The following is a 24,670-nucleotide window of genomic DNA, read 5'->3' as shown; positions in this document are numbered from 1 at the left end:
AACATAACCATGTACACCACTCTGAGCTCCTTGGAGGAAAAGCGGGATATAAACATAATTTTTTTAAAAAAAATAATAACCCACATGGCAGTGTGCGTGAATGAAACAATCACATGGGTCACCTGTATCTTTCTCCCTGTGAGGGAAGTGGGGGGAAGCAGCTGGGTGGTGATCTTTAGAGGGGAAACTGCAGGAAAGGGAGGGTTACAAATCCCCTTCTCCTCCTATGCCCTAGGTGCATATTTCTAAGGGGGGAAATAAAATGTAAGAGGAAAAACAAAAGATGACTTAGTATCTGGCCCTAAGGCCAGGAGCAATATTGTGTAGTCACTTTTGGAAGAGGGTATATAGAAGCCTTGCTTCATGCAAGGATCACCCTGCATGTCTGTTTGGATTGTGAACAATATCTTCAGTTGTCTTGTGGGCGTATTGTAGTTTAAACTCAATGTACCCAAAGCAAATGTTTTTTCTTTCAGAATAACTGACAAGGTACAAAGATTTGGCAGGGAAATTGGCCTCAGGAAAGTGAGTTTCCCCCCCTTGATGTATTGTTACTGAAATGCTTTATGTTCTTAAATGTCGAAAAATACGCTGCTCAAACACTTTCTGAATAATAAGATAGATTATTCTTTCCATAAGATGCTGAAGAATGACATCTGGAATGGATTCCCTGCCATCCAAAAAGAGTAGCACGCCAAGGGCTTATGGTCCCATTACTTTAAATGTAATCATTATCCCTGAATGGCTCACACGTAAGTGAATGTGTTGAGGTAACTCAAACACCATACATAACAACATGCCCTCCCTACACAAAACCCCAAAAAGAATCAGGTCACATTGAGCTGCATATTTTATTATTGTAAAATATCAAAAATAAAAAGAATCTGCTCTTTTCAAAAATGCCTCCTCCAAGAAAAATAACTCCACTGACTTTGTAAACTTGTGGATCTTCCATACCTTTCCTTAGTTCACTTACCTTTAATAGGCTTTTCCAAGTACAGTAAGAATAAGGAAGCAATCTGAATGCCCACGGATATCCACAGTAAGATGGAGAGACCTTTTCCACCCAGCCCCACCCCATGAAAGTACTGAATGAGTGTAAGGCCTTAACTACATGTTGCATGCAAATTATGTAATGAACCTGATAGCCCACCTTAGGCCCAGGAAATACTACTTCAGTTGGGCTAGTTATTCAGCTGAAGCAGGAAAGCAGTAGGTAAGGGTTAAGCACTCCTTAAGGGGAAGGATTAAGCCCTCACCCTCTTCACAAATATCTCCTGTTGAAGTGCTTTTCTTTAAAAAGAAGAAGAAAGCAAACTGTTGGGACTCTGTTACAAGCATTTGTGTGTAACATATAGCTAGATTCTAAAAATCTGTCCCATTGGGGAATATGGTTACTACCTCCATTTAGATTATTTCATATCCATGAAATTGGGAGAAACAACCTCTTGTTAATTTTAGAATTTCAAAACAATTCCCTTTGGGCTGGCAATTTACCAGGATCAAATCATGATACTCCCCACCCCAACCACCAACTCAACTTTTATGTAGTTCTCTACCAAATGGGACTCCCAACAGCAAACATGTATAACTTTTCAGTGAGTGGTGCACATTAAGGACATTCTCACAACCGGCTCTTCGCAGGCATAGTTGCCCTACTCTGGGTAGAACCAGTCGTGAGAAGGGTCGGTATCGACCCCAATCCCTGAGCTCCTCAACCAGGTAGCATGGATTTTGTACCTGGGCTAAAAGTGAGGTAGGAAAGCTCATGCTCATGCACACCCTCCTACTCCACTCCCTGTTTCTGTGGACCACCGGGCTGCCGGCAGCCATTCTAACCATAGAGGCCGGGGGAAGGAGTGCCCCAGCCTCAGGTATTCTACAATGCACCACACAAGTAGTGTGGTGCATTCTGGACTTCCTGGAGGCTGGGTGTCCTGGGAATTCTGGCCTCTCTCTCACTGTACTACTCGCTGCAGCGGCAATCAGGTGCGTGCAACTCGCTTTATGTGAGGTTGCCACTGTGCCTAACTCGGAGATTGCAACTGGTACAGAATGCAGTGGCCAAGGTCCTTACTAAGGCACCTTGGCGAGCACATGTGATACCTTTGCTCTTTCAGCTGCACTGGTTGCCAGTTGAGTCCCGGGTTAGGTTTAAGGTATGAACTTTAACATTTAAAGCCCTACATGGTATGGGCCCTCCCCATACATCCAGGACCGCCTTTTCCAATATGTCCCTCGCCGGGTCCTGAGATCGGCCACAAGTAATACATTGGTGATCCCAGGCCCTAGGGATATGAAACTGCAATCAACAAGAACCAGGGCCTTCTCAGTGGTGACCCCGGTTCTATGGAATGGTCTCCTGGATAATATCAGAGCTCTCCATGATCTGTTGGCTTTCTGTAAGGCATGTAAGACTGAAATGTTCCAGCGGGTGTTCGATCGCTGAGATAGCTGGTCGTAGAGTGATCTTGTAATCCATGGTTACTATGTCATGTGGAATGAGTACTGTATAGGGTTGGAGTTATGACGTTATGTAAGATGTATTTTATAGAATTGTGTTGCTGTGTATGTTATTGCTTGTAAGCAGCCCTGAGTCCTATGGGAGTAGGGCGACATATAAATCTAAATAAGTAAATAAATAAATAAATAAATAAATATTGAGGGGGGGAGTAGGAGAAATCCTGCCTTTCCCCCAGCCCTTCCTGTCTCCAGCAGGTAAAGTTGAGTGAATGACCTTTAACTCTGAGATCCTGAAGTCTGAAGCAAAAACAATAACATTACTACTACTATGTTGTAACAAACGAATGCATAATATTTTAAAATCTAATGTTTATGGAACTTAGATTTGTTTACATTCTCTCTGAGATGTAGTCATATATTCACAAAGACAGCTATTTTTAACATAATCTGCCTGAAATCCATTATATTTTTTTTATTGCAACTCCTCTAAAATTGCATTCCTTGAAATTTTAATTTAATGGAACATTTAACAGGCATTTCTAAATATCCTGCTTAAAAATAATGCGATGAATCGAGGAAATGAAAAAAGGAACTGGGACTAAGCAATCTTCTCCGTAAATAACATTCAAAGCTTTGATGATTCCTATTAAAATACTGTGGGCTGTAAGTCGACATGCATTTACATGCAAGTCTAATTGGATGCAACTGGATTTATTCATCAATATCCACATTTATTTCTGCAATGTTATCTGAAGCTCAGTTGTCACCTGTATTCCATGAATAATGATGCTATATTAGGTATGTTAACTGATGTTATTTTCTTTTTCTCCACTAAACTGCTCACTCCGCCTGTCTCAATCTTAGCATAATTCTTAACCATGTTCTACATGAGAATTGGTTTTAGTGTCATGAAAACTCAGATGTAGTGCTGACTGGAGGCTTTAGACAGATGTCCATCTTCAGGCATCAGCAAAAAGTAAGAAAGTAGAAGCCAAGTAAGGAAACAATGTTTTGGGGCTCATTCATTCATTCATAGTTCGATTTCTAGACTGCCCTTCATAAAATGAATCCCAAGGTGGTTTACAAAGATTAAAATACAATAAAACTCCATAAAAACCATATTAAAATTAAAATCAGTTAAAACAATAAAAACCATAGAACACTAAGAAGCAACAACCATAAAAAAGACATGACCCATGTCACTCATGACACAGGCAATGTTTGATTCAGGGTGTAGTTTGATCTGTGGGCCCTTAGTTTCTCACCCCTGTGAACTTCTCCAGTATATATGCTTTTTTTTTTTTTAAGGTGGGGAAATATGAGGACTGAGCCAAAGTATCATGGAATTGACACTTTCAAATAATTCTGAGGAACTGTAGGGAACAAAATGTCCTTTGAATTTATAATTTGCTTACGCCGAGGCTATTTGCAAACTTTGTAGCCATATAAGAAGCAAGAAGATTCTACCCTCTCTATATTCCTACACTGTCCTGTGGGCAGCCAGTAACATAGGGAGTGTCTCCCAGTTGCCTAGACAGTTCTTGTGCTGTGCTGTTGCTGTGCTTTGAGCACAGCATGGGAAAATAGGGGAGAATATTGGGTGAGTATCTGATTGCCTGGGCAACATGAGTCCTCTTGCTGTGTTGTGCTGCAGCTCAAAGAACAGCTACAGTGAATCACAAGAAAAGAGACACACAGCCTTATGTTACTCTAAACTGGCACACTCTGTTCCCTTCCTGGCCCACTGCCAGGGCAGCTGATGAATGTTGCCCATCTTTAAAAGCCATCAACAAAAATGGGGGTATCTAGCCATGTTTCCGCCCAGCCATGGAAAAGTGAATACAGTATTGTTAACTTTAAGAACAGACACACTCATATGGTACATTATGCATTTTCTCTAGGAATTGATATAGTTATTATTTGGAATTCACAAAATGCTTAGAATTTAGGAATGCAGAGCTAGTCTTCTGGGACACTCGTACAGTATATATACCCCAGAGACACAGGCTCCACACCCCAATCATCCATTTGCCATGAGTCTGTGCTGTGACCAGTTTTCTGTTCCCCTATCTTCTTTCTTTAAGGAATTAAGACTCATTGGCTAGGATCAAGGAGACCCAAGTTCAAATCCCAATTCAGCCATGATACTTGCTGGGTGACTCTGGGCCAGTCACTTCTCTCTAAGCCTAACCTACTTCACATGGCTGTTGTAAGGAAAAACTTAAGTATGTAGTACACCGCTCTGGGTTCCTTGGAGGAAGAGCGGGATATAAAATGTAATAAATGAATGAATGAATAAATAAATAAATAATATTCCTAGATGTTTATAAACTGAACAGTCTTCAGTCTTGTAACGCCAGTGGTTTTTTTAGTGCTGACCTGAATTCATGCCCACCCCCCACCCAATATTGCCACCCATTTTAGCAGGAAAAATGGGGCAGGGCTTTTTGGTGCTTTCATGGAGTGGGACATGAATTTTACAGGAGGCACGCTTTTCTTCCTTTCTTTTTTCTTTATTGAAAATGCTGTGTCTTTGTGGGAAGCACAACAGGATAATAGAAAAACAAGGAATAACAAAAACTTCTTTAAATATACCAGAAGTAGAAAACTTGCCAGAGAGACAGTTGGACCCTTAGATGATAAGGGCATGAAAGGGATTATTAAGGAGGCTAATGGTGCAGCAGGGAGTAACTTGCTTAGAGAGCAAGAGGTTGCTAGTTTGAATCCCCGCTGGTATGTTTCCCAGACTATGGGAAACACTTATATCGGGCAGCAGCAATATAGGAAGATGCTGAAAGGCATCATCTCATACTGTGTGGGAGATGGCAATGGTAAACCCCTCCTGTACTCAACCAAAGAAAACCATATGGCTCTGTGGTTGCCAGGAGTTGACATCGACTCAATGACAAAACTTTGCCTTTACTTTAAGGAGATTGAAGAGAAGCTGAATGAGTTATTTGCATCTGTCTTCATGGTGGAGGATACTGACCATATACCCACTCCAGAATGAGCTTCTCAGACTTGGAGACTGAAGAACTGGGTATCTTCAGTTCTTCTTCATTATCAGTTCTTCTTCATTATGTCTTCTTCATTATGATCCCCACCACGCATTGAGGTCGTCTGGAGAGGTCCTTCTCCAGTTGCCGCCAGCTCGGCTGGTGGCCACACAGGGAAGGGCTTTCTCAGTTGCTGCCCCAAGACTGTGGAATGCACTCCCTACTGAGATACAATCCTCCCCATCTCTGACAATTTTTAGAAAGCATTTGAAAACCCACCACTTCACCCAAGCTTTTTCCGTTCTTTAAAATTTTAAGGTTTTAATTCAGGGATGATTTTTAAATTGTTAAGTTGTTTTAAGTTTTTGTATATATTTTAAATTGTTTTATACTATTGTTAACCACCCAGAGACAAAAGTTTGGGGCGGTGTACAAATGTAATGAATAAATAAATAAATAAATAAATAAATAAATAAATTTGAGGGAATGAGAGAGGATGTTCTAAACTGTCTTGAAAAAATTAAAATTTAGAAAATCGCCAGGGCCAGATGGCATCCACCCAAGAGTTCTGAAGGAACTCAAATGTGAAATTGCTGATCTAGCAAAAAATATGTAACTTGTCCCTACAAACTGGTTCTGTACCAGAGGACTGGAAAGTAGTTAATATAATTGGGAAACTAGAGGCCAATTAGCTTAGCTTCTGTGCCAGGTAAATTGATGGGAGGCATTTTTAAGGACAACATTGTTAAACATATAGAATGGGCCTTGCTGAAGAAGAACCAGCATGGCTTCTGCAAGGGTCATCTTGCCTCGCTAACCTTTTGGAGTTCTTTGAGAATGTCTTTTTAAAAAAAAAACACAAGAATTTTTATTAAGAAATAGACCAAAGAGGACAAAGACAAATCATCATAAAAACAATTTAAAACCAATCATTCTTCATGATGAAAAACCATTTTTCTAATTAATTACATCAGTAAAGAAAAAGTATCTAGAACAAGATAAAGCAAAAGAAATTCAGACTCTTAGAATTGTAAAATCTAATCTGATGAGCTTCTTGTAAGTTACATATCAAAAACACTATAAGTCAAATCCAGAAAATGGGAACAAAGTTTGACCATAACGGATATTGTAATTTATAAAAGGTTCCCAGACAGACATGAATGATTCAGTAGACATGCCATGTACATAAGCCAAAACTTTCAAAATTGAAGCATAATCCCACATTTTCAAAAACCAATCATTTAAGGAAGGGATTTCCAAAATACGCCATTTAGATGCATATATAATCCTGGCCGCTGTAATCATATATAAACACAATTCGTTTGATTTAGCAGGAATATAAGGTTTTATCATACTTAAAAGAAAAATTTCTGGAAGAAAGGGAATCTTAACTTCTAAGATTTGTTCAGTTTTCATATGAATTTGTTTCCAAAACTGTTGAGCTTTATTGCAACTCCACCACATATGGCAGAATGAACCTAAGTGTGAATTACATTTCCAACATTTCTTGGAGAAAGAATCATCTATTTTGTTAATAGTCAAAGGACTTATATACCATCTAAATAACAATTTATACCAATTTTCCCTTAGACTGGTACACAAAGTAAATTTCACATTCTTTTTCCATTGGTATTCCCAATCAGAGAGATTGATCGATCTATTAAAGTTCTGCATCCATTTTATCATACATTCTTTTATCTGCTCAATCTCAGTTTCATACTTCAGTAATAGCTTATAAATTCTGCCTAATAAATGATCAGTGTTTGGAGTGATTAATTCTTCAAATTCAGTCAAATCTCTAAGTTTCCCACCCTGTAACTGTAACTCTTTCCAAACTATTGAGCTGATCTGAGCTTGTTGAAGACAGGATGCTTGTTGAGTTGTTTGCCTGGAAGAAACTGATTTATCCGAAGCTAAACATTGGGCCAAACTTATTAAGGAGTATAGACTGCCTTGCCAAAAGTTATACTTAGAAGAAAATTCTTCTTCATGGAAATAAACATTCAGTATTGAGGCCAAAGGTGATAATCTAGGATTTATTCTTTTCTGATATTTATCCCAGACATTAAAAAGACTATGTCGAATAGTATGTTGTTGTATCTCCAGATCTTTCCTCGAACCAGAAATCCATAAGTAATTATGCAAACTTCTAGTAAGACCAAGTTCCTCCATTCGGGTAAAACTTCTGTATGGGGATAAAATCCAATTCGAAATCCAAGTCAAGCTACTAGCATGATAATAAAGTTTCAAGTTAGGAACTCCAAGACCACCTCTTTCTTTGGAATCTTGCATCACCTTAAATTGAATCCTGGGTTTTTTATAATTCCAAATAAATCAACTGAGCTGACTCTGCCATTTATTCAATATCTTGTCATCTATCTTTATAGGGATCATTTGAAAAAGAAAGTTCATCTTAGGTTATACATTCATTTTTACTGCAGAGATTCTCCCAAGCCAAGATAGGGTCAGCTTCTTCCATCTATCTAGGTCAGCCATAATTGATTTCCAAATTGGAACATAGTTATTCTTCAACAGATCTTTATTGCTCCTCGTAAGATTAATCCCCAAATATTTTATTGGCTTCTTTGTTACTTGTAATCTTAAAACTTTAGAAAAGTATTCTATCTCTTCTTCTGAAAGATTCCATGTCATAATCTGAGTTTTATCTCTGTTAATCTTATAGCCAGAAACTGAGCCATGTATCTGTGACATTAATGTATCCAAAGAGTCTTTGACTTGCGTGACAGAAAGCAACTGGTATGTGGATAAAGGTGATCTGATTGACAAAGTATGTTTGGACTTTCAAAAAGTGTTTGATAAAGTCCCCACTAAACACTCTTGAGAAAACCTAGCAGTCAAGGAATAAGGGAACAGGTTCATGTGTGGAATGGTAACTGGTTGAAGGATCTATACTGGGACCAGTGCTCTTTGACTTTTCATAAATTATATAGAAGTTGGGGTAAGCAGCAAAGTGGCCAGATTTGCAGATGACACCAAACTATTTAGGGTATTAAAATCCAAAACAGATTGTGAGGAGCTCCAAAAGAACTCCAAACTGAGTAAGTGGGCAACAAAATGGCAAATGTGGTTCAATGTAAGCAAATGTAAAGTGCTGCATATTGGGGCAAAAAAAACCCAACTTCGTATGCACACTGTTGGGGTCTGAACTGTCAGTGACTGACCAGGAGAGAGATCTTGGTGTTGTGGTGGGCAGCTCGTTGAAAGTGTCAACTCAGTGCACGGCAGCTCTGAAGAAGGCAAATTTCATGCTAGCGATCATTAGGAAGGGAATTGAAAATTAAAATGCTACTATTAAAATGCCCTTAAACAAATCTATGGTGCAACCATATTTGAAGTACTGCATACAGTTCTGGTCACCGTATATTAAGAAGGACATTGTAGAACTGGCAAAGGTGTAGAAGAGGGCAGCCAAGATGATCAGGGACCTGGAGCTCCTTCTTTATGAGGCAAGGTTACAGCATCTGGGGCTTTTTAGTTTGGAAACGAGGCGACTAAGGGGAGACATGATATTCATTCGTTCATTCAATTTCTATACTGCCCTTCCAAAAAAGGCTCGAAGAGAAGTGTCTAAGATTATTCATGGAGTAGAGAGAGTGGACAGAGAGAAATTTTTCTCCCTCTCTCACAACTCTACAACCAGGGGTCCTCTCATGAAACTGAAGGTCAGGAAATTTAGGACCAACAAAAGGAAGTACTTTTTCACACAGCGCATAATTAATCTATGGAATTCTCTGCCAGAGGATGTAGTGATGGTCACTAACTTGGATGGCTTTATAAGGGGCTTAGACGAATTCATGGAGATCAGGTCTATTAATGGCTACTAGTCTGGTGGCTATAGACCACCTCCAGCCACAGACGTAAGATGCCTATAGATACCAATTGCAGGGGAGCAACAGCGAGAGAGAGAAAGCATGCCCTCACCTCTTGCCTGTGGGCTCCCCAGAGGCATCTGGTGGTCCACTGTGTGAAACAGGATGCTGGACTGGATGGGCCTCTGCTTGTTTCTTCAGACAAACCTGTGCTCATGTTCAGACAGGGGAGCCCTATGTAGTGTAAGAGGCAGATCTCGCAACTTGCATTCTAACTGTGCACCAGTACGTATTTACTGAATGGCTGAATAGAGCTTATGTTTGGCTTGGTGGCTGTAAAATCCAAGAGAAAGAGTTATGGTATGCAAGGACAAGGCAGGAGTGGAATCAGGAATATTAATAGTTCAATGAAGTACAGGAGGACCTTGCTCTTTGCCAGTCCAGCATTCATGGTTTTGCATATCCATGGTCAGGTAATTAGGACCCGACCTTGGAATACATGGTGGGAGGAGAAAAAAGGGTTAAACCTGCATATCCATGGGCCTGGGGTTGCCAGAAATGACTTCGGAGGTAATTTCTGGCTGCCATTTTGACTGCCAGAGAGATCAGGAGCCATTTTATGGCTCAAAATTGAGGCAAAAAGTGTGATTTTTGGCAGATTTTCAGTCCCATGGGCAAGGGTGAAGCACAGTAGGGTATGGTAGGGCACCTTGTGGGGCCATTTGGGGGCGATTGGGGGAATGGGGCAAAATACTCAATTTTTGGCCAATTTTCAGCATACGAGACCCTAATCCCCTGATTCCCATTGACCTAATGCCCCCTTATTCATGGATTTGCTGTCTGTGGCCCCACTGTGGAATGGAACCCCCATGAATAACAGGGTTCTTCTGTAGATATTATGTACAGAAAGGCAAGTGCAGACTGCTTTTCAGTGCTCTTGCTGCTGGCTGTTACTAATTCAATAATTATCTACAGGTGAAACTCGGAAAATTAGAATATCGTGCAAAAGTCCATTAATTTCAGTAATGCAAATTAAAAGGTGAAACTGATATATGAGACAGACGCATTACATGCAAAGCGAGATAAGTCACGCCTTAATTTGTTATAATTGTGATGATCATGGCGTACAGCTCATGAAAACCCCAAATCCACAATCTCAGAAAATTAGAATATTACATGGAACCAAGAAGACAAGGATTGAAGAATAGAACAATATCGGACCTCTGAAAAGTATACAGTGTACTGTGCTTGACTGGCCAGCAAACTCACCTGACCTGACCCCATAGAGAATCTATGGGGCATTGCCAAGAGAAGGATGAGAGACATGAGACCAAACAATGCAGAATTACTGAAGGCCGCTAATGAAGCATCCTGGTCTTCCATAATACCTCATCAGTGCCACAGGCTGATAGTATCCATGCCACGCCGCATTGAGGCAGTAATTGCTGCAAAAGGGGCCCAAACCAAGTACTGAATACATATGCATGCTTATACTTTTCAGAGGTCCGATATTGTTCTATTCTTCAATCCTTGTCTTCTTGGTTCCATGTAATATTCTAATTTTCTGAGATTGTGGATTTGGGGTTTTCATGAGCTGTACGCCATGATCATCACAATTATAACAAATTAAGGCTTGATTTATCTCGCTTTGCATGTAATGCGTCTGTCTCATATATCAGTTTCACCTTTTAATCTGCATTACTGAAATTAATGGACTTTTGCACAATATTCTAATTTTCTGAGTTTCACCTGTATATGCTGCTTTCCAACAGAAGTTCCCAAAGCAGTTTACATAGAAATAAATAAGTAAATGAATAAAATGGCTCCCTGTCCCCAAAGGGCTCACAATCTAAAAAAGAAACATAAGGTAGACACCAGCAACAGCCACTGGAGGAATGCTGTGCTGGGGATGGATAGGGTCATTTTCTCTCCCCCTGCTAAATAAAGAGAATCACCACTTTTAAAAGGGGCCTCTTTGCTCAGTTAGCCCCGCCTCTACACCAGGACTAGAATACAGCAACTAAAGCCCCATTTAAAAGCTCACCTGAATCAAGAAATGGGTTAAGCAAAAATACCACAGTGGCCTGCAGACCTGATACAATCTGTAACAATGACAGGAGTGGGGTTTGGTACAAGTTATCTTGGTATTTGGATTCCATTGGTTACTCCTGACTTAGATAAAATGCTTTAATGTTTATGTTTATATTACACATCTTACCTGTACTAATTCCTTTTTAAATTCTTTAAAATAGTTCGACACATATAAATAAAAGACCTTTTTAAAAACCAGACTTCCAGATGAATAAATGATTTGGAAATGGGGGAAACCCTTCAGACTAGCAATTCATTTTTAAAATCAGAATTCTGTATCATTCTTCAAGCATGTCATTTTGCTGTTGTATGCACTGAAGGGCTGTAAATATGACTTCAGTCGCCTAAACACCTGTGTATGAATCAATGTAGGCGTGTGTTATTCATTTTCTATGACAAGCCTCCTATCAGTTTAATATTTGATATATGTGTTGCTCATTGGAATCAGAAAGTTCAAGCTACTTCACCATCTGCTGATTCATTTTTTTAAAATGTGTATAATTAAAGCAAAGCAGGAATACATTTGTTCCATATTAATTAATATAAATGACTTTTTTAAATGGAAATCTAAAAATGAGTTTACTGCAGGAAAAGAGTGTTCTTTAATTACTAGAGCAATAGGAAATGAAGAACAAGACTATGATTAAATGGGTAGGAACACATACAAAGAAACTGGCCTCAAATGATTTTTATATTTGCTGCAGTGCTCTTAAAAAAAACCCCTTTAATAATTTCTAGTGATAAGAGAGTGATGTACAAAAGACTGTAGAAAAAGTTCTATGAAAAGATTTGGACTTGGGTCTCTTGCTTGCTTCAAGTCTATTGTAGATCTCTTGCTTTAGTGTGCTTGTTCTCAGAAGCTATGGAACCCCAGCATGTCTAATCATATTCGAAATCACTGGTACGCACAGCTCCCCATCAGAATCCGGTACGCACAGCTCCCCATCAGACAATGCTCACATGACACATGGTGGAACCCTGTAGCTGAAGCGAAGCAGGTTTTGCCTTCTAAACTGCCTGTCATTAAAGCAAATGGAAGTGGCAGGGGAGAACTGGCAGGTGGCAAAGAAATACTTAATCAGGGCCACAGCCAACCTTTCACTCAAAGTGGAGAATTTAATTTAATTCTAAATTAAATTAGAGTTGGTGATTTTCTCATAACCAACAGGAACTTCTGTAACCCTTTAGCCAAACCCAAGTGGCTATGTGTGTTTTAGCGTCTCTAACTGATTGGTGCTATAAACACATAAATGGAATAAGAATAGTTATTTTTAAGTCCCGAAGCTATTATCTACTTATAAAGAACATGGTGGTCAACACCACATGTGAAAAGGGTAGATCTGGGAGAATTTATGCATGCCAAATGAATGGAGTATAACAGAAAATTAATTCAAACCTCTTGAACAAAATGCCCGGTATATTTTTTATTTCATAAGAATGAAGGATGTGAACAGTATGAAGTAATCAAGTGTAGCATCCAAGAGAAAGAGTTGTGGTTTGCAAGGACAAGGCAGTGAAGTGGAATCAGGAATATTAATAGTTTAATGAAATAAGTAGTATGTATAGAGAGGTAAGTGCAGACTGCTTTTCAGTGCTCTTGCTGCTGACTGTTTGTTAGTAGGGGTGTGCAAACTGGCTCAAATCTGAACCAATTCAACATAGTTAGGACTGATAAAAGGGAAGATGAAGAAAAGCTAGAAGTAAAAAAATGGAAATCTGAAGACAGAGAATTGAGGCAAGAAGGGGTTAATGAGAGAGGGGGCTTTAGAGAACCCCCATGAAACATCAGGGGAACACATGTTGTGAATGACAGGGATGGAGGCAGAAGCAATAGGGAAATTGGCCAATAGATAGTCAGTAGCCTCCAAAGAAAGGAACTATTTGGGTGATGGAGACATGAGGCTTATTCAGATGTTATGCTGTGCAGGCCTTTAGATGTCTGTATACATGTGCATGTTTTTGTATGAATGACTGTACTAGTGAACCTGGGTACAGGCCTCACAAAATGCAGGACACCAATGGGAAATGTACTGCTGTACCTGCTTACCACGTAATATGAATTATTGTACCTGTGTTAGGGGTGTAGCTATAATTGAGTGGATGGGTTCAAAGAACCAGCTCCCCCCAGCTCCTGAGGGCCCCCCAGCTCTACCCCTCCCTATTTTCTTCATTATCTCCCTCACTCTGAGGGGCCACCAGGGAGAGGGATGAACACGGGCCTCCTAGCTATGCTAGCTATGCCCCTGGTCTGTGTGTTTTTAGTCTAGAATCTAGAGACAGAAAGAGATATTATTGGCAGAAAAAAAGCAGAGAGGTGAGAATGTTCTGGAAGGTTGGAGACTGGATGCCAGGATCCAGGATGAGGACATAGAGTTGCCAGTTATAGAGTCGATACTGTCACAGTTGCTGTATCTTAATAGAAGGAGAATTCTGCCAGTTGTGGCCCCTGCTGTCACTGGAGCATTATGATTGGGCGCTTTAATTAAAAGAAATGGTGTGTGTGTGTGTGTGTGTGTGCCTGCAAGTGCATGTGCTTAAAGAAAGAAACCAACATATGTATTTGAACTTATCATTCTGTTGTTTAGCTGCAATCTCTGAAGCAGTAAGCACTCTGGAAGCAAAGGCAACTGTAACTTCCCTGTCCCCTTTTGGTTGGGTCAAGACAGCACCCAAGCCATATTCAGAAGCATCAGTGGTTACAACAGTGAGCTTGTTGGTGTCAAAAGACGTGAGAGCAGGGATTTCAGCAATGTCCAATTGGATAGTCTGAAAACTAGACCTGCAGGATGCATCCCAGTTAAATGCTACATTCTTTTAAAAAAGAAGATGCAATGCAGCAACTTTGGAGGCAAATTGTCTAACAAATTTAGAGTAATACTCAAAGAGTCCTAAGAATGAGCAAAGTGCATTCTTGTTGTGCTTCCCGAATAGCTTTCAATTCCCGAATTGAAGGCTCTGGTGCTTCCCGAATAGCTTTCACCAAGTCTGTTTTGAGATGTATGCCACTGTGATATATTGTGTGTCCCAAGTACATCACTGAGTGTGTACATAACTGACATTGCTCTGCAGAGAAAGTAAGTTTGTGTTGTCGGAGTTTTTCTGTCAGTTTAGCATTATGCTCCTCAATGGTTTTGCCACACACTAAAATGTCATCCTGAATGTATGTGATGCCTTCCGTAGTCCCTAAAATTGCACGCATCATTCTTTGAAATACCGAAGCTGCAGGGGCTAATTCAAAGGGCAGTTTTTTGTATTGAAAAAGACCCTCTAGGGTAATGAAGGCTGTGTGTTTGTGAGAACCTCTGAGCAGAGGAATTTGATGATAGGCCGAAGACCAGTCCAAAGTTGTGAACACTAAGGCCTGTTTCAGAGTAAGCAGCATTTAATTGGGTAATGGATAACAATCCACTACCATGTTGGAGTTCACATCTCTTAAATCTACGCACATTTGGAACGTACCATTTGATTTCCTCACAAGAATAATGGGAGAGACCCATTCTGGTGAATCAAGAGGATTTATGATGTCAGCATGCTGTAGACTTAAGAACTCCTCTCTAAGTGGTTGGTGCAATGCTATGGGTACATTCCTCACTTTGTATTGTACAGGTATTGCATTTGGCTTCATCTGAATTTTATGTTTGAAATGTATGGCAGTGCCAGGAGTATCAGCAAAAATATCAGCATATGGATGCTCCGTCATCTCTATTATGTGTTCCGTGCTATTTGAGTCTAACACAAACCATAGATCATTCTCATGTTTCCAGCCCAATATTGAGATTCCTTTTTGTGCCAAACCTCTAAACAACAAGACATAAAAGATAAAAGATGTGGATATAATACAGTGTCTTATACGTGTATTTTATTTCTTACAAGTGTTATTCAGAAAGTGAGAGAAAAAACTTGAGCAACTTTCTTCAGTTAAAATCTTCAAGTTATTTATAATGGAGAACAAGACCTGCAGCACAGATATCTTGACAATATCATCGGTCAAAATGGAAATTATTTTACCTAAATTTTTGTCCCAATAGAAAGGTTTCAAACACTATACAGTGATAGAGATGGCACCATATTCCTGTTTTCTTACACAAAGCATGTACGCTTGCAATGAAATCGAGAAGCTTATAGGTCTTATATTGTATCATCAGTATAATAGGGGAAAGTGTCTTTTTCCATTGAAGCCTGAAATAAAAGGCCTTTGGCACATGCAGCTTTTCTTATTTGAAACAGATATTCTTTATAGTTTTGAATATAAAAGGCTGAAGCAAAGGAAATATTTAATATAGCCAACAACATTTTAATATAGTACATAATATAATATAATATAATTGCTGCCTCTTTGAAACTTTCATCTTCACTTTTTTTTAACCAATGATCAATTGAAGGAAGATGAAAGTTCACAGAAAAATTACTTTTGATAAAGGAACTCACTCACTTTCTTATATTCTCAGTTGTAAAGCTTGTCAAAATATTTGCCTATCTTGTAATGATAGTTAAATTTCTCTTACAAGCTATCCTTACATACAAATGTGAGTTTTAGGCTCCGATGGGAGCCATTGTGTAATGCCTGAAAGAAAGTTAATTATTCTTTTGACACGTTTTATGACTTCTACTAACACAGTTCCTGATACTGAACACATTAGTGCAATGCCTTCGGGTTCTTATCTGAAATTTGCCACCTGTTTCCAGCCCAGCAAAGGAAAAATGTTTAATTAAAACTCTAATACTGCTTTTGTTTTAAAACAAAACCAAAAAAGCCTTGAAGCTAAGTAATTCTATGAATTAAATCTGATGCTAATGTCCATTGTTTCTTTTCATTATTACATGCAGGTTGTAATAGTTTTATTTGGTTCCCTGAGATGAAAACTGCCTCTGACATTTGTAGACGTCCTCATCTGAATCCAGGACAATATGCTACGATGAACAGTCATGGACCTTTGGGGGTTGCCTCTCATTGGCACTTCCACCGTGTCCCTTCCAGCCCACCCAAGTTTACTTCCAGTTCAGTCAGTCACACCAAGGAGGCACCGGTAAGTCTCTGTTGGCATGCTGCCTTACACAGTATATGGCATTTTGTTAGCTGAAGGGATAATTAAAGAGTATTCAAAGAATGAGATGTATTGGAAAAATAGCGGAAATAGTGGTAAAGTGGAAATTTATCAGATTTGGCATAACATACACTGCTTGAAAAATGATGCTATGGTAATCAACCAGCCTGTGGGTCAGCTAAAAGAAAATGTTGATAGGAGGTTATATTCCATTCCATAAGCTCTGTGGAGTATACAGGGGGAAACCAATGCTAGTTTGAACCTAAACGTGTCTTAGCTGTATCCTTTAACCAAAGCCCTCATGACATAGACATTTTTCAAGTCTTAATTCCATGATTGTGTTAATAAGTGAAATCTTTCAACAGCCTCTGTTCTGACTGTTAATTTTCTAATTGCAGCAACTTTCTGTTGGCCAAGAGAGCAATTCTATCTATTTGTCCTCTTTGTTACTATTGGCAGCAGCCATGCTTTTAGAATCTAATTAGCATATGGCGTCTCTCTGGTGCAATACAAGCAGGCCTCATAGGTTTGAGGAAGTGTACAGTATAACATCAAAATGTTTGCTTCAAAATGTGAAATCTTTATCTACCATTGCAGCATCAGTCAAGGCATTCAGTATCTGTACTTCTGGTCCAACCTGTTTATATTGGACTTTGTTTTTTTAATTTTCTGTTGAATGAGCCTAGTAATGTTGCATGTGCACAAGCTGCTCAAATGATGTTACATGAGAGTAAGCCCATTGGACATAATGGGATTACTCTCATGTAACATCATTTGGGGGAAAATGAATTTGTGCAACATGTGTACATGCATTGTTATTTGTATTTATTTATGTATTTGTCATATTTTTATACTGCCTGATATGTACATCTCTAGGTGGGGTACAAAATTTAAAATAATATTTAAAAGTTACAGATTAAGAAAGGCTTAAGAAAGAAAAGTTACAGATTACATAAAAGGCAACAAAACAATAGTATAAAACAGTTATTAAAATTATTAAAATTAATTCTAATTCAAAGCCTGTGAGAACAGGAGAGTCTTGAGCGTCTTTTTGAAAACAAACAGAGATGGAAATGCTCTTATTTCAGCAGAGAGCATATTCCAAAGCCATGGGACAGCCACAGAGAAAGCCTGATCCTGGGTCGCTACCAAATGAGCTGATGGCAACCATAACTGGATCTCTCCAGAAGATTGTAATAGGTGGCAGAGTTTATGACAAAGGAGGTGCTCTCTTAAATAGCTTGGACTCAAGCCATTAAGGACTTTATAGGTAATAACCAGCACTTAGTATTTTACCTGGAAAAATAACGGCAGCCAGTGCAGTTCTTTTAAAACTGGTGTTATGTTGTCCCTTCATGTTGTCTAATGGCACAACGGGGAAGTAACTTGCCTAGAGAGCAAGAGGTTGCTGGTTCAAATCCCTGCTGGTATGTTTCCCAGGCTATGGGAAATACCTATATTGGGTAGAAGTGACATAGGAAGATGCTGAAAGGCATAATTTCATACTACACGGGAAGAGGCAATGTTAAACCCCTCCTGTATTCTACCAAAGAAAACCACGAGGCTCAGTGGTTGCCAGGAATCAAAACTGACTCAAAAGCACAACTTTACTTTGCTTGTGATGTCCCAAGAGACCAATCTGGCTGCCTCAGTCTGTACCAATTGTAGTTTCTGGACGACATACGAAGGCAGCCCCATGTAGAGTACATTACAGTAGTCAAGGCTGGAGGTTACCAGCATATGTACCACTGTTTTAAGGTCATTTACCTCTAGAAATGGACGTGGCTGACATATCAGCCAAAGTTGATAAAAAGCACTCCTGGCCACTGCCTCAACCTGAGCAAACTTTTGGGTCCAGCACTCCCAAGCTACGTACCTGATCTCTCAAGGCAAGTGTAACCCCATCCAGAACAGGCAGATCTAAACCATCTCTCTGGTCCCAGCTGCCCACAGTCAGTATCTCCATCTTATTTCGATTCAACCTCAGTTTGTATTCCCTCATCCAGCCCATTACTGCCTCCAGGCAGGCATTTAGGGAAGATATGCCATTTCCTGGTGAGGTCAACATGGAGAAGTGCATCTGGGTGTCCTCAGCATATTGATAACACACTGCACCAAACCTCCTGATAATCTCTTCCAGCGGTTTCATGTAGATGTTAAAGAGCATTGTAGACAGTATGGAGCCTTGTGGAACTCCACACTTTAGTTCTTACTTTGCAGAACAACAGTCTCTAAGTGATACCATCTGGAATCTACCAGAGAGATGGAGTGGAACCACTGTAAAACAGTGCCAACCAATCCCACCTCCCTCAGGCGGTCCAGAAGGATACCATGGTCTGTGGTATCAAAAGCCATCTAAAAGGATCAGCAGAGTCACACTCCCTCTGTCAATAGCCAGTTGGAGATCATCCATCAGGCCGATCAAGGCAGTCTCAACCCCACAGCACACAAAAGCCAGTTTGAAATGGGTCTAGATCATCTGCATCATCCAAAACTGCCAAGCTGAGAAGCCACCACCTGCTCAATCACCTTGATTAGAAACAGGTCTGTAATTAGCTAACTCTGAGGTGCAGCTTCCTTCAAAAGTGGTCTAACAATAGCCTCCTTAAGACAATGAGGCATCCTGCCCTCCCTCAGAGAAGCATTTATAATATTTACCAGATCCTCTCTGATAATACGATTATCAAATGAGATAAGCCAAGTTGGGCAGGGGTCAATAGAACAGGTTGTAGGACGTACAGTCTGAAGCAGTTTGTCCACTTCCTCAGGCGTCAAAACACTGAAAATGATTCAATCTAATTGCATAAGAGGAGTTGCTGGACACCTCCACAGGAGACTCTGCAGTAACTGTGGAATCCAGATCGGCCCAAATATGAGAGAATTTATCTGCAAAAAAGTCATTAAATTGTCACAGTGAGTGACCGATGGTTCCAAGTTTAAATTCAAGGGGGACAGGGTACATACTAGCCCCTCACAACCCTAGACAACTCAACTGGATGTGAATTTGTGGAAGCAATGCAGGCAGAAAAGAACTGCTTCTTTGCAGCCCACACTGCCAGAGCATAGATCTTCAAATGTGTTCTGTGTTGTGCCCTATCAGACTCACACTGAGTCTAGTCCACTCTAGTCATCTACCTCACCACTTCAGCTCCCATATTTCATCCGAATACCATGGGCCTGTCTTGAAAGCAAGTTGGAGAGGACACTTCAGAGCAAACCAACTGCTCTAGTGAGTTCATTATTCCATGTTTGCACCAGAGCATTGACAGAATGACTAGCAAAGCCAACCCTAAATCCTTCCAAGGTTTTTGAATTCTGTTGGATCCAATAACCTCCTCGGGCAGACCAATCTAATAGGTCCTTCACCCCTGCAGAGGTGGGCCGTGGCTGTAAGTTCTGCCTTAACCAAATGGTGATTATTACTAGGCTGATGTACCATTGTGCAGCATGTCAGCCATTATGCTAAATGGCTCTGAAGTGTCCTCTCCAACTTGCTTTCAGGACAATATGCTAAAAATCATTGTAAACCGCTTAGAGAGCGCCGGCTATAGAGAGGTATATAAATGTAAGTGCTATTGCTATTGCTATTGCTATTATATATACTAATAATAAACTCAGCTGGTTGAGTACCTCTCTGTAGGGATGTGCAGAACGTTTTGACGGTGAAACATTTCAACTAGAAATGAGCTGTTTCAAGTATTTCTAGTTTGAAACAAAATATCCTCTAAAAGGGGGTAGGGATGTGCAAATCCAGTCAGGGGGGTTGGGGGTTCAGTCCGGGGGTTCGGAGTTGAACCGAACCTCCCCCCCCCCGCCCTCAGTTCTGTCCAGTTCTGCCTCCCTGTCGGGGAGTTGCTTGTGAGTCGCTGTGGCGTGGCGCCACGCTGCAGCAACACATGATCCTTTGACCCGGTTTTGGGGTGCTCTTGTGCCCGAAACCAGGGTAAAGTGGCAGGCTCCGTAAATGGGCTTGCCACAGATCTGCGCAGCTCCCGTTGCTTCCCACAATCCGGACAAATTGGGCTAGCCTTCCCTAGCAAGATTTTTGCTGATCATGAGAATAGTATCTCTATGTGCATGGAACATTCTGTGTGAATAACTATACATGCATACACTACACACAGATTGTACATTCATTGACCATAACTTGTGAATAGGGCTCCATTAAAAAAACTTCCCCATATTTCCCATGTGGTAACTTAGTCATCTGTAGTCACCCAGTAAATGAGGAGCATTAACAAGATTGTTCTATCTGATGTTAAGTGATGTAGGGTTGCATAGTGGGAGAGGTAATCTCTAATCAAATGTGTTTTCCTTGTTAATGCAGTTTAAATCAGAATTCATTGATAGCATATTTAGTTTAGTATTCCACTTTCAGCAGATCTGGGAATAATTCAGTTCTCTTTCCAATTATATATTCTTGCATTTTCATCTTATAAATATTTAATAACATTGTTCTGAGCTTGCACTGAATTAATCTAGGAAATATAATTGTTTCATGTCTGAGAGAAGGCAATCATCTGCGGAGTTAGCAGAGACTTATTAGACTGGCTGTCATGAAGTGATGTGTTGGAGGTGAGGTAGAATCTTCTAAAACCAATGGTAATCACAGAGTTTATCTTCCGTTCTCCTTGCTCCCAGCCTGCTATCCCTGCAGTTGCTTCAGCCCAATCTCTCTGGTGGGGCATGCATAAAAATGCTACAAGAGTCCCTGCCTTTTAGTTCACAAGTTCCTTTTGGGCACTTGGAGAAGGGGTTCAAGGAATCTCTCCCTCCACCAAAGGAGGCTTTGGGGGGGCATAGGAGGCAGAGAAGCACTCCCTCAGAAAATTAATTGCCTCCCACCTGCCCCCCCATTTCTATTTCAGAAATCACAGCTCACCCACCCAGAGATGCACTCTACTGCCCCTACTGTGCTCCCCCTCTTTTTTTTTTCTTGTGCTGCCACTGCCCCATACCTTCCTTGTCAGTGACTCTGATCTTATACAGTATATCCTTCCCACCCTATCTCAGGAGCTGAGGAAGAAATACATACATCACTCGGTTTTGTGAAATAACAGATGTAGATAATCCACCTTAGGCCCAGTTCAGATGTTTGCTAGGTGGTGGAAAGCTTCATGTCATGGCAGAAGAGCAGTGAGGTTATTTTCCACTACACACCAAAGTCATATGTACAGCTGCTCCACTGCACAAACTCCCCTTGAGACCAGAGACCTGAATTGTGTGTGAAATCACGTTTACATTTATTTGAATATGCATGCCAGTTTTCTTTAAGCTATTCTCTCTCTTCCAGATCCAAGATGAAGCAGCTATCTATCTAGCTATCTGATTTGATTCATTTGAGAAGGGTGGGGGGAGATCACTATTGATTTTGCTTTGACTGAAAGAAAAACTAATAGTTTCATATGTTACACATTTTCCCTCCTCCATTAATTTCTGATGGAAAGTCTGCCATTGATTTTAGAAAGATTTTGATTAGACCCCTTTGTAATATTTATTCCACAGTTAACAGTCAATTTGGAAACCAAACTTTATTCCTTATATGGAATCACAACAGGTATACTGCAGAAGAATCTATCAACACATGGAGCAGGGAGGCCAGTGAGCGCAGAAATTATTCCCAGAATTGTCTGCAAAGTGACTAGACAGGCTTATAAAACAGACTAGTAATTTCAAAGTGACTAGACATATTAGTAATTTCAAGTGACTAGACAGGCTTATAAGAGTAAAGTCAAGTGTTTTTTTAAAATAAATAAATCAAATGATTTTGAGCTATCTCCATTCAACAGATATACACTCTTCTCTCTGTGTCCCATGTAGATGGGGATACTCAGTGTATTGCATGATCAACTGGCAAGTTACTTTTGCAGATGTCGCATTGCATGTATATGACTCAGCAAGATTGTATTTGGTGCTAACCTAATGAGAGAGACAGTCTGCCAAAACAAAAAAGATAAAAATGTGATTCAGAAATTCCAGACATGGTATTAAAGATCAACTTTGGGAAGGAAACAAAGTAAATAATAATTTGCCTATATATATTGGAAGGGGGGAAGTGAGCCAAGGAAAGCAGAGGATTAGAAAGAGAAAGGGCATCACTCAAGAGATGTCATGACACTGTAAGTATATTATTCTAGCTGGAAAGAATTACAGAAAATAATAAGACAAGTAAATCAAACAGTATCTCCACACAAATTTCTTTTTGTATCACTCTGGCTGTATAAACAGAAATCAAAATTTGTGATGTTTGTTGCTTTCCATCTAATTCACACATACTGAGCTGTAAAGACTGTGGAATGCGGAGGTGGTCCAGTCTTGCACTGCTTATATTGTGTACATTTTGTGTTCTTTGTTTTAGAAGTTGATGCTCTTTGTGCTGCTTTCATTTGGAGTTGCTCTTGAGAGCTTTTCAAGTAAGATAAAAATATTTTGAATAAGTAAATAAATGCCTACATGCATAGTCACAGAAAACAGAGGCATCTACATATATCAGAAGCAGACGTGCATGAGTTGCAAGAGTTCCTCTTTCCCAACAGGAAGAATGCAGCTCACATTGCTCTGTGGTCAGAGGCAGCCCCTAGATCAGTAGTTCACTACAACTGGGACCAATATTCCACATGCAGCTCTGATGATTGGAGATACCTTCCCTTGAGTGCCCCACAGTCTTCCTCTCATAGTTTGAAAAAATGCCCATGACAAGGTGGAGAGGAGAGGAAGAGAGCTGGTCTTGTGGCAGCAAGCACGACATGTCCCCTTAGCTAATCAAGGTTGCATATGAATGGGAGACTTGATGTGTGAGCACTGTAAGATATCCCCCTCAGGAGATGGGGCCACTCTGGAAAGAGCATCTAGGTTCCAAGTTCCCTCCCTGGCAGCATCTCCAAGATAGGGCTGAGAGAGATGCCTGCCTGCAACCTTGGAGAAGCCACTGCCAGTCTGTGTAGACAATACTGAGCTAGATGTACCTATAGTCTGGCTCAGAATATGGCAGCTTCCTATGTTCCTAAGGTAGCACCACTGGGAGCTGTCACATTAACTCTCAGAGGAACCCAGATGAGATATCTTGAAAGCAGGACCCTGTGAAGGAGGAGGCTGGCTGAAACATACCGGTGATACCATCTCTATGTCAGTGGTACCTGGTGAAGGTGCCGGTGGGAGGTACCTTTAAAACTAAATTAGATAGTGTTTACCAATGTTTCTGCCACACCTGCAAGGTGTGACAAACAGTGGCACTGTGCCTGGCATCCCACACTGTGGTGTGGTGGCTCTGAAACTCTCCTGGCCTCTGTGCATGCATGGACTCAATTTCCATGGTCAGCATGGTGTTGCTCACCATACTGGGGAGTGTAGTATATCTGCTCCATCTTAGAGAGGTGTCCTTGTTCTCCTGGTAACAGGGCCCTGAGCTTCTACCTTGATGGTAGAGGAGCACATTTCTTTCATATACTGTCAGACCATTGGTCGTTCTAGCTCAGTACTGTGTCTGCTCTGAATTCTAGCAGGCAGCAGCTTGCTGAGATTACTTAAGAAAGATGTCTTTCCCAGCTCTGCTACTTCAGATCCTTTCACCTGGGAGTTACTTGCACATGGCTTCATGCTTTGGGGTAAATGTTGAGCAAAGCCACTTCAAACTACACTCATGGCATTGAGGGCCACATCCCCTCCCCTCTGCTCTTGGGTTTTGTTTTGAAACGAGTTCACATGGCATGCTTCCGTGTTTTCCTTCTAGCCAATGGGGGAGGGAGGGGGGAGGGAGAGAGAGAGAGAGAGAGCTTCCTAAAGAGTGATATCTGCATTTCTAAAAAGAGCATCCCTCTTATCATGCTAATGATTCATCAGTGCCTCTCCCTATTTGCTCCAGCATTTTCAGAAAAAGTAGCTCAAAACCAACATTTTAAAAATCCGGAAATATGTCGAGATAAGCTAGAATTCACATCACAAAGCCTGATTTGTGTGTGAAGTGGGTCCAAGAATCTCAAAGGGACTTCGGGGTAAGTTTGGCTTGTGTGTGAACGCACACACTCTCTTCTGAAGTAGATTTGGGGTAGAAGCCCTGTGTGTAAAGCCTCTTGGAAACGCCAGGGCTCCGATCTGGACTTTTGGCAAGTGATCACTATGTTTTACCACTGACATATGTCTCAGTGAATCCACAAACGCTGTGGGTGGCTGTGCATGCTTTATATTTTAGCACTGTGGGACAAAGATGCACAACATGGTCAGGAGCCAAGTCAGTGACACATATGCT

Source organism: Hemicordylus capensis, chromosome 3, assembly GCF_027244095.1.
Source record: "Hemicordylus capensis ecotype Gifberg chromosome 3, rHemCap1.1.pri, whole genome shotgun sequence".
Taxonomy (NCBI): Eukaryota; Metazoa; Chordata; class Lepidosauria; order Squamata; family Cordylidae; genus Hemicordylus; species Hemicordylus capensis.
The sequence above is the reverse complement of the archived record's forward strand: the minus strand, read 5'-3'. Positions refer to the sequence as shown.